Genomic DNA, 12,374 nt, shown 5'->3' with positions numbered 1-12,374 from the left:
GTGTTGTGGGGTGTGTTGCTGTAGTCATGCAGCAGTTGATATACCGTTTGCTCCAGGGACTTATGCGTTATGTTTGATATCCTGACCTCCCTCTTGATGTTGGCCATGAAGAGTTATACCGCTCCACTTGCCTGTGGCCATAGTGATGTTATTCTCCGATGTTAGAAGCCCATGTATTGGGCAAACTCCTTGAAGTGATTCCTTGTAAACAGTGGCCAATTGTCCGACTTCACAATCTAGGGTATGCCATGAATGGAAAATATCCTGTCCAGTGCTGTTAACGCTATCTGGGCCGCAATGGATTGCAGAATTTGTATCTCTGGGTATCGTGAGTGTTCATCCAGTAAACACACGCAGTAACACAGCTAACAATATCCTCCCTCTGCTTCACCCAATAATAACACTCCATAACCTGCAAATTAAAGACCCCTCAGACTTAGTGGATCTCCATAATCAAACTCTCCAAACTGCTATTGACAATGTGCCCTACTCAAAGCTAAACCACTAACCCACCTCAACACTTGGTACACACCCAACCTGAAATCCCTGCGCAATATTAAAAGAGCAGCAAAATCCAATTGGAAAAAAATCCCAACTCTACTGAACAAAGGAGCCTTTTCTGAAGCCAAAAAAAACTATAAACAGGCAATCCTTCACACTAAAAGTACCGCATACAACCAGAGAATCGCAAACGCTGAATCAGAATCCAAAGAACTCTTCATAATAGAGAACTTGAGTCCCCAGTTACACCACGAGAAAGTTGTATCAAATGTGAGAGCTGGTGCTGTGGTATTAAAACACCCTTAGTGGACAAAATCACCCTCCTACAAACTAAGATTGAAACAAAAGAAAACAGACTCAAAACTGCCCATCCGACACCTAGCCCCGTGACTCACAAATCAGAAGAGCTATTCGAATTGTCACCTGTCTCGAACACTGAAACTGAAAAAATCATCTCTAGCCTCAAACCTTCAAGATGTCAGTGTGACATCTGTACGGCCTCACTGATTAAAGACTGCACATCTCAACTGACCTCTTACATCACTAGATTAATCAACACAGCCTTCGAAAGCGGTACTTGCCCATCAAATTTAAAAGATGCCTGGGGCCTCCCGCTCCTAAAAAAAACCTATTTTATACCCTAATGCACCGACTAACTACAGACCTATAACCACAGTACAATTTCTCTTAAGAATTCTGGCTGGAGAAGCTTATCTCCAGATTCAAAACCACTTGGAAACCACCAACCTTGTTGGCATCCAACAATCTGGCTTCTGCCCAAGACATGAGATGGAAACAGCACTTCTTGAACTTAAAATACAAATGGATGAACTGAAAGACAATGGTAACCTAGCAATCCTCCTCCTCCTGTTAGACCTCTCTGAAGTGTTTGACCTAGTCAATCACAATATACTATGCAATCACCTACTCACAGCATCCCACCTCTCCCCTAAAGCGATCCAATGGGTACAATCCTTCCTCACAGATAGAACCATGAGAGTTTTCTCACCACTCTGAGCGGATGCACCTGCCCCGGTTCCGTGCAGAGTACCCCAAGGCTCGTGCGTCTCCCCAACTCTATACAACATATTCACGAATCCTCTTTTTGACCGACTTCACAAATTGGGTGTCACCTACACTAATTATGCAGATGACACGCAAATCCTCATACCTATCACCGGCTCCCATGACATTGACTCAGAATCCCTGAATAAAATATATCAAACCATCCAGGCCTGGATGGCCTTACATGGGTTATGCCTCAACGATGATAAGACGGAACTCCTCCACATAGGATGCCAACACCATCTCAACAAACTATCTAACTCCTTTGAATCATTTAAGATAGATGGAAACATTATCAAGGTGTCGTAAGTAAAAAAACCTTCATTTTTACCTGGACTCCTCCTTGACCTTAACTCGACAAGTCAACGCCACTGCATCGGCCGCAACGTACATATCCAAGGTCATTACTGCCTGTAGACCATTCTTATCACCTGACAGCTGCATTACTCTAGCTAGAGCCCTCATACTGACTAGACTAGACTATTGCAATGCTCTGTATGCAGGCACAAAGGTCCAGAACATCAATACACTTCAGGTGATCCAAAACAATGCTCTGAGAGCAGCATTGAATATACCTCAAAAGTCCCACATTTCAGCGACCAGAAGAACACTCACTGGCTACCCATCCAAGAGTGCATCCTATTTAAAACACTTGACATTACTCACAAATGCCTACACAAACTAACACCCAAATATCTCACAGATAAATTCACACCCAATCACTCCATCAGGCCCCACGGGCTCAGTTTACGCCCACTGCCTCGCCACATCACGATTCAAGCATCAGAACGCCGATGGCAGTAACTTCCCTGTGGTGGCTGCTGAACAATGGAACAACCTACCAGCAACATTAAGGTCTGAAAGTTCCTACTGGATCTTCTGTAAGCAACTCAAAACAGGGCTCTTCACGCAGGAATTACTTAAATAACCTCCATGTTCACCTGGCGCACTCACCAGTTTACGTGCTGTGAAACAGTCTCACAAGGGGTGGTGCTGTTAGCCTCCTTGCCAAAACCCTGATCATGGGACTGCTGTGTGCTCTGCTCTACATGCGAGCGCTCAGGTGGCAGTGTGCAGGTCTGGCGTCCCTGTTCTCCATGCTGTGCAGGTTCAGCTCTGCTTCCTTTCTGTATGGAAGCATCTGAGAGGTGTCATTCAGGATAGGTGTCCAATTCCTGCTGTGCCATACAGGCCCAGCACATCTGTATTGCCCACAGCTCCCTGGTCCATTGAACAGGCCCGGTGCAATTGGTGGCATTTGTAGCTGCCGCGTGGGGTACGCGTGTTGGAGGCTTGGGGTGGATTCTCACTCCTTTGTCACCAGTTTAGTGTCCCGTGGGGTGGGGAGACTTAGGTAAAATAAATGTGACCACGCAGTTACGAGGTTTAACACTAACTAACTTTATTCTCTTACTTTCCGGCCCATCACATATTCGACCATCATCACAATGGCCTGAAGTACATAACGAGGCTTAGTGGCTACACACTAGACACTACATTGTATTTCAATTCAGAACTTCAGAACTGCCCATATGTCTGTTAATTATTCATTGGTTGGGAGTGCAAATGTCTCAACCGCCCAGGTTCCTGTAGATGTTGGTCATCTGTGGTGTCCTGACTAGGTGCAATTGTTCGATTCGTATCAATAGACTTACACATTGCAGCAAACCAGGTTTCCTGTCATGCTTGAAGTGTTCTTAATGAATAAAGCATGACAGACCAGGAATCATGGTTTCTCCATTCCCTTTCGAGTGATGTGGGTATTCTGACTTTGAAATGTTTCCATATGTGCAGTAAACCATGCTTTATCCCAATAAGATTTTCTCTGGATTTGACAGGCAAGTTGTGCAAAATTTGGCAGGTCTTTAAGAAGACTTCTATATTTTAATTTGTTAAGCCGACATTGTAGTATCAATGCATTGTTTCTTTTTTTTTGTTTTTAGATTGGGTAGGCGTTAGTCGTGACCAATTCAAACGTTAATTAATTGGCTGAAAAAACAGACTTTTAAAAAAGTATTTCAATACCCTTCTCATGTGTTTTCTATCGAACATGAAACATGAAGGCAAAGAGCACAAGGCTTTCTTTGCTTATGTGAAACACCTCCTAAAGTACACCGCGCTGTCAGCTCTATTTAACATCCCTCTTAAAGCAACATTTTACGTTACGCTATCGTTTATTTATCTTTCCCAACACGTTTTATGGAGTCAAGCCATTTGCCTTAAAATGTGTAGTGCTACTTACATGTTACATGTATATCTTGGCATGGAAATACGTGATATACGTGACTGCTTCCGAAATAATGATACTGAAAGCAACTAATCAAAAATGAGAATACCTGTGAAAAAAAATATAACAAAAATCCAATGCTTGTAAAAACACAGGGCCTCACGTTGAGGAGCAGAGTAGCCAAGCTCTGGAATCTGCCTCCATTTTCGTCATGAATACTCTGGCGTTCAAGCCTCATTGTGAACTGCGTTACCCTATGAAGATACCCAAGCATACCAGGCCCAAAAGCGAGGAGTACATGTGAGCCATAAATGCTGAAAATACTCGACGACTCTACCAGACCGGAAACATGTGAGCTAGCACTTCAACTTCACCAGAAACCAAGGCCCCCTCAAAAATCAACCGAACATCCACCAAAAACCAGCACCAACCCAGACCTAACCCCGCAGCCAAAATGCCATCTCTCTTTTTTTCCTGCTGATCCTCCCGGTGCCTTCCCAGTTGCTGATGTCTGCCTGCCCACCCTTCCGTGCTGCCACCCGCTTCCTGGCCCCTCTGTCTCCACTTCAGTGCTGCTTTCCCCTACCTTCTCACTGTGCCACCCCTTCAGAGCTGCTGCCCCCGTCCTGCCCCTGGTGTTCGGTACTTCAATGCTTCTGTCCCCTCCCACTAACGTCAGACCCACGTTCAGTTCTGCTGTTCTTTACCTTCCCCTGTGTCCGTGTTAGGTAGAAAACTCATTGTGTATCCTGTGTGCCATATGCGAGGCTTATCTTTTTGGATTTTCAGTCAGTAATGATGTGAGTAATTCTGTTCCTGAAAGAGATGTTTGCTAATGAGACTCCCTTTTCATAATGATCCATGCCAAAATCAAAATGTACTCATACACCTTTGCTGCAACCATCTCCTGGCATCTCCAACAACTGACCTACCCTGCTAGCTGGGCAAGTTCAAAGGTTGAATTTGCATGGATTCTGCCAGTGATAAATACATTTCCTCCCCCACCACCCCCTCCTCTCCCTCCCCCCGCCTGCAAACAAATCAATCGGGGTATGGAAAATTACTATAGGGAGTGACATTCACGCTTTAAGAAAAGCCCCCAAAAAAGACCGATTTTAAAAGATCGCTCAGAAACCGATCTGAGCGGTCTTTCGAAATCAAACTGTCAGCCCCTTTAAAGTGCGCACAGGGAATGACAGACACAGCCGGGCCGGAAGAGGGGTGCCCGAGGTAAGTGTTTGGTGAATGTTTTAATTAGTGTTTTGTGTGTGCTTGTGTGTGAGTAATGTTTTGAGAGAGGGCGGGAATGGGTAAAAGGAAGTGTGTGGGTGTTTCTGTGCCTGTTAGTGGGCCTGTGGTGGGGGTGGGACTGGAGAATTGCTTGTGACGAGGAAGTGGTCGCTGTGGGAGGAAAGGGCGGCTCAGGGGATGAATCACCCCGATTTACACAATAACTTGCCACTGTGGGAGGGGTGGGGCAGGTGGGGGATCGGATTACTGGTGGGAGTTAGTATGGGGCTCTGGGTTTGAGCTTTGGAGGTGGGGACAGGAGTAGAATGTGATAATTTGGCATTTTGAAAACCACACAAAATCTGCCAAAACAAATCCACCTTTTTTGTGTTCGGTTTCCAAAATGCAGAATTATCACATAGAACCAAAATTACACTTGTTACAACAGACTGAATTTGACCCCTGACAATAGCCTTACATTGGGCCAATCTGCTATTACAATTGAACTTTATAAGGGAGCGTAGCCATACTCTAAATTAAATCATCTTTGGACTTAGAAGAAGGTTCCACTGGAACTCTGTTGGGAATACAGTCTATTCCAAAGTCCAACGCCATAGAGGTGAAGATAGAAGGCTCCAAACCAGAGACAAGCTTTTTTCCCTGCCAACCCCAAGGGCACATTGGTGGTGACCAGCTGGCTGGACCACTCCCACTGAAACTAAGACACTGATACTGTGCTCAACAGAAGTATCTGAACCCTATAAGTATACTCTACAAACCTCCTGGCAGGGAGGTATAGAAAGAAAGGACTCACCTGGCCCTTGTGAATCCTGGCTTGGGTCTCTCCAACATCAAGAAGTCTAGATCATGTTTCCACACTTCAATATGTTTTTGAGCCAGCTGGAACGCTTTGAGACACCATTGGAGATGCCATGCGCAACAGGATATGTTTTTGACACGTTACATTCTGATCTGCTGTTGAGCCATCGAGATACTGGCTCAGCCTATTGCCTGCCTGCACTCAAGCACCTTTGGGTAGATCACCGCCTAAGCATTGCAACTCGCTGTTGGGCGTCCTCGATCTTACTCGACTGTTTTGAGACACTGAGTCAGTCCATCACTTTCCTATGCTTTGCCCGATCCAGCCAATCATTGCTGCAGAGACCACACTGTGCTGTTGAACCACTTTTGTCAGACTCACCCTGTCTCAAAGCCTGCTATCTATTGGTAACCATTAATTTAAAATGCCATGAGGCTGAATCAGTCCAGTAAAAGTGCCAAGAACCCACTCTCGATGCCACTGATCCCCAAAGACAAGCGAGGAGTCCTCGCCCACCTTAAGGAGCTCTACTGACTGATAAGTCCCCACTCTTTGCCTTTATAAGACATTACCAAGTACTTTTGGTATTTGCTGCTTGGGTCAATTGCCTCCACATCTCTATTCACACAGCTTGCCACTTTTGCATTATCTGTGTTTCCTTTACAGTGTTGGGTCATTCTTTTTTTATTAGTTGTATGCATTGTTAGTTTTTAATAAAGTTCCTGGTTTTCTAGAACATCGATTGGACATTCTTTTATTTTGGTTGCACTGTATTAATGTTTGTGTTGCAATTGTATCAACTGACACACCTCCCAAAGAGTATAAAGCCAGTCACCAGTCCAGCATACCAAAACAGACAAATGAGCTATACCTACTGGGATATGCCTGCTACACGTTTCTGATTGGGCTCACTGCTGGTTTAGTGGTAGTGTGGGGTTGAGAAGGCAGTCCAGCCACTACTCATCCCGGTACTCCTGCAAAGTAGTAGTAATTTCATCATAGTAGCCCCCTATATGTTTTGCCAGCTTTATAGGGAATTGGGCTTGTTTTTCTCCCAGCCAGGTTTAATGCAATGCCTACCTCAGAAGGTGGCTCTGTGTTTCATGTGTTCTGCCTTAAGATTCCTTATGACTCCTAACACAGGTGTACCACAAAGGCACCACCTAGTCTCACAGAAAGAGTACCCACCCTCTGTCAGTCATTTCTGCTCCTTTGGAACTGACATCTCATCTGGCATTCATTGGATGGAGAATGATCACTCATTCCAAGGGTTTTGGGGTTCCTGCTGCTTGGATGACCTGTTGCTGGATCCCTCAATGGTCGATGAACAACAAGTACAGCAACCACATTGGAAACCACCAACCACCTGCTGAAGAAGGTTCTATGTGATTTTGTCAAGTTTTTTTGCTGACGTAGATTTCATCAAATGTTTTTTTATGGGTGATTTTGCTAGTACTATATATGGAGGGGCCTCCAATAGCCACACCATAGCCACTCTACATTTAATATTAACCTAAACCCACTCCCGCGTATTATTTCAGCAAAATCTGATGGAAAAAAACTCAATGAAATCTACTTAGCAGAAAAATGCTGCGGCACATTGTCCCATTCCCCTGCAGTACAATTTTTCCGGTCACACGTTATTGCTCTCCTAACTATCTGATGCTGCTGAAAAGTTATTTCTTCATACATTTCTTTGTCTCTGGGCCCCTTCATCACCTTCTTGGAACTTTTGAGGGCGACCCTCCAAAGGAACTGCAGAAACTACTCCATGGGACACTTTCAGACTAAGGTAGCTCTTTCCTGCCAAAGACTGATCCTGTCTGCACTATTGGTTTTCCGGTCTCTCTTGCTCTTGTCAGCCTAGATAGAAAAGCCATTGCATATCTGTAATTTCATTTTTTGTTCTAGGTAGAACTTTCTATTGACCCTAAAGAACTCTTATTTAAAACTGTGTTACTTACCTGATACATTTTGGCATCTTCTGTTTTACAGAGTTAATTACCTGCGAGTGCATTGTGTGGGATGTATTTACCCATCCATCCGAGCCCTACCTCAAAACTGTGCAGTACTGACATGAAAACATCATGATGGCCAGAGCTTCCCAGAAAATGCACAGGGAAATGCATGAAGAATAGGCTGCCACTCATTTTTGCCGATGTTATGGGCACAGAAGGAAACTGCCTAAAACCACCATGGGACTACCCACACAGTAGTCTGAAACCATTGGGAGTGGCAATGCTGATTGCCAAAAGCAAACCCATAACTGTTGGGAATTCATTTTCTTAAATCCCAAAAAGGGGTGCAGTACCAGTACTCACCACTATCAGAAAGCCGGCGTTTTAAAACCACCAGATTTTACTTTTTTGTAGAAAACTGAATAAATGAACCCAAAAAAGGCCAAAGAAAGACTTACTGAGAGGTGGATACAATGTAAAGTTATATTCTGAAGTGACTTGAAGGTTTATAACAAGACTGGCTGAGCTGTGGATTTCAGCAGTTTAAGTAAATTTGGACTGAAAGACACTAAAAAAATCTAAATGTTTAAATTGACTGAGTGACCTACTTTTGAGTGTCACATAGGTTGCAATTGTTTAAATGTCATAGTTTTAAACTTAGAATCAGCCTTCTAGCTGCATATGTGAAAATGTTTAGTTTTATTTGAATGCAGAAACTGGGGAACAGAAATGACATGTAGCTAAAAACTGGCTTAAAGAGATTCCAATTTGCCTGGCAACTGCCCCCATCAGGAGTGAAACTTGAGTCACAGCTGTGTTCCCAGGCCTAGCTGCCCTTTTGCTGCTCACACCAAAAGGGATATGACACTTCCCTGATTGAATTACCTGGGCTCTGCAGGAAATTGAACAAAGCCCTGTCTTGACTCAGGCAAATGTTTTATGGCGGGAGTCGTAAATGGAGATTTCTCCTGGAAGCACAGGGGAGGGGCACTGCCTGTGAGAGCAAGCTGGCTTGGCAGAACTGGAAAAACCAGAAATTCAACCTTGTGCTGGAGGAAAACCACACCCCTTTGGGGCCAGAACATAACTCTAAAAAGATGAATCACTCATAGAGCGGACATGTGAAAATTATTTAAATGATACCATAATTCTTGTGATTTTTCTGCCCACATTTTAAGAGGTTTTTAGAACCGGTGGCATGTTCAGGGGAGTTTTAGCGGAAAAGAGGATATTACTCAAAATGTGTGCATGTGAAAAATCTGACACTTCATCAACTAATGTCCATACTCCTTGCGCACATGTGTGTAAATTTGGGGTAATGTCCGCTATTGCAAACCAGTTAAAAAGTGCAAAATATTGCTATTTCTGAATGCAAGCTTCCAGGAAGAGCAGATTTGGACAGGGTATACCTCCTGTAATGCATGATGGGTGCATATGATTTTAAAACAATATGTACCTCTGCAAATATGTATTTGGTTCAAATCTAGATTTGTGTGCAAGTTGACAGGAGGAGTGGACTTTCTGCAGGCTGTAAAATGACATCACTCTGACACAACTTAGCTCCCCCAATCAAGTGAGAAATGGAAGTTTGACCAATTAGAAGCTGAGAGAGAGGTAGGGTCAGTGATGCTAGAACACACCCACATTCTAAACACATAAAAGCAGACAGACAGGACAGATAGGGACCTTCAAATCCATTTGCAGCTGGAAGCTCTGCCGGGAAAATCCATACTTACCTCCATCAACCTTCAAGGAGCCAACACTTAGACTCCAAGATAAACAGAGACTACAGAACCTTAACCAAAAAGGCCACTGCCAGCAAGAGTATTTGTCAACAGGCCTGAAAATCTTTTTGCAACTGAACTCTTCAGACAGCCGGCTGACGCCGTCTGAATTTTGCCAAGAACTTTGGCAAGAACCCGGTGACAGAAATATCCAAAGAGAAGGCAGGACCCGACCCAGAGAACCGGTGCCTAGCAGAGACCAGGCCATTGTATCCAGAGTGCTGACCCCGATGCTGTGAGCAGTTCCAGAGGCCAGGCGCTGTGAGCGGAACTCGGGAAGACCTGACCAGACTGAAGTCCGTGACCAAGTCGCTTTCCGGTTCAAAATCTCTTGTGAGTACTCAGCAAAACTCAGAACACATCTCTTAGTTAAAATCATATAATTCAATCCATTTTTAATCTAAGTAGAACTGCAGCTTAGCAATTGTGTTATTCTGCCATCATTTTTAAAGCTGAAAAAGTGTTGCGTTTAAAATTTGCAAAACCAAAAACGACCTTCACTAAATCGCTCATATCTCCGCGACCGTTTGTGCTAGAGACTTGCAGTAACTTTCATCTGGAAGCTGAGATCCTAGGCTTTCCTGGGACCCCAAAACGATATTGCTAGCCCTTGTAGTTCCTCTGTAATCGCACCAGACGCATTCGCGAATTTTGCCGCGATTTGCAAATTTCTTCATGTGTAAAAATCTGCTGCTGCTTGCCTTCCATTTGCCGGAAATTCGTTTAACCTGCTAATCATCCCTGAATCATTGCTAGTGTGAGCCTGGACTAATATTAACTTGATTTCACTCACCCTGAACCTCTAGAGGGAATTAAAAGCATTTTAGCATATTTTTTTTCTTCATTTCCAGCACATTTAAAAGCATTTGGGCCTGTGTTTTCAACTTCCGTAGTCTAAGTTGCTGGGGTGAACTGAATTACATTTGAATTGCATTTCTGAGAATTGTGTGCCTTCCTTCCATTTCCTTGCATTGCACAAAAGGGGGGGGTGAATTGTCCAAGAAAGTGATTACATTGTCTTTTGCTGAAATCCTATCAAGTTATTTTCTGTATTGCATTTTCATTCCACATTGCATCCATTTGAAACCATAAAAGTATTGTTGCTATCTTATCCATTTCATGTCAACTCCTTAGTGATTATCAAGAAGTGTGCTAGTGCCAGATTCTCCGTTGTTAATCTTTATCATATCAGATTAAGTGTGATATTCAATTATTAATTTATTATAAAGTGTGATATATATATATTGTTTAAATTATCAATTAAACCTTTTAACTTGCAAAACAGAACTACTTCTTGGCTCAGTGGGGTCAGGAGGATTCCAAGAGAGGGGTGTTATATAGGGGTAGTCACCCAGAACGCATGAACTGGACATAAAGATATATCAATAAGGGTTTTCATTCAGTATTATAGACTAGGCGTTGACTTAGCTGTAGTGTTGAATTGAATCCTCTTACAAATTGGGGGCTCGTGCCGGACGTTTGGGTTAGATCTACCATTTGTGCAGATTAATACAGCGTGCCAGCTGACCAGATACACATATCCGGTCGGATCACCACGCTGTGTTACGCTGTAAAGCATTCCTCAAAAGGGACACTCCAAGAAAAGTTCTGTTCTGCAAAAATAAAATACAAACTTCTGTAAGTCAGGACAGAGACCAATCTCTAGAATGACGACCTTAGTAGACATGAAAATAGCCAGAGAGCACTTCTTACATAAACTATTTGTGAGAGGTGAGTGGACTCACCAGGACCAAACAGTCTGGTTGCAGGCCATCACACCCCAAATCACGGAAACAGGGTCAGATATATGAAGAGACCAGGGTCCCTTACATGTGGCCCTGAGTGAACTATATATGTCCTCTAAGGCCAAGGATGAGCACAACAAGATTGCCAGGGTAGCGGCATATTTATATTTACATATGGGAGCCATGCAGGATAAATGTGCTGAAGGCCATGATCTGGCAAAAAGGCAACAGATGGCGTTAGAGAAGGCCCAATCTGATCTGGACTCTTCTGAGCAAAGGCTGCACAGAAGCCAGGAGTCAGAAAATGAGACCAGACAGTACATCACTAAAATAAAGGAGGATATGGATGTGCTGCAAAAGGAAAAGTCAGAACAGGATACCAGATTTCGGGCCTTGCAGAAGGAACACCAAGAAGGTTTGGACTCCCTACTGCAAAGCCAGAAAAAGCTGGATCAACAACTGGACTTCAACAGGGTATGTGCTGAGCAGGTAGTCACCCTGCAAGGCCACCTAGACAGGGAAAAGGCAGAAAGCAATAAACTGATTCTGAAAGACCTGGATACCCAGGCAGAGTTTGATGAAGAGCGCCGGAAAGCTGGTGCCCTTCAAAGGCAGAGGGACGACCTGGCAGCACAGATGCAGGCTCTCAGTCAGGAAAGAGACACTTTAGGCCAGGAAGTCTGCCACTTAAAAAAGGAAATTGAAGAAAATCACCTGGCCCTCCAGGGGCTGGGTGACCTCCAAAAAGAAAACCAGAACTTGGTAGAGCACACCAGAAGGGTGGAAGATGCTCTGGCAAGAAAGGAGCAGGCCGGTAGGGATGGGACTCAGGAGGTAAACCTCCTGCAGCAAAGACTGGCCCAGTTCTCCAGGACCAACCAGGAAGCACAGAGGGAAAATGAGGCCCTCTGTCAACACAATGATAGGCTCCAACAACAGGTAGCGATGCAGGAGAGACTGATAGAGTCTAGTAAGGCCTTGACTGAGGAACTGAAAGCACAAATGCAGGCTCTTGCATTGCAACAGGGAGCAGGGGCGGATAGA

The sequence above is a fragment of the Ambystoma mexicanum genome, chromosome 6p (assembly GCF_040938575.1).
Source record: "Ambystoma mexicanum isolate Mex_15411 chromosome 6p, UKY_AmexF1_1, whole genome shotgun sequence".
NCBI classification, from domain to species: domain Eukaryota; kingdom Metazoa; phylum Chordata; class Amphibia; order Caudata; family Ambystomatidae; genus Ambystoma; species Ambystoma mexicanum.
This window is presented reverse-complemented; position numbering follows the sequence as displayed.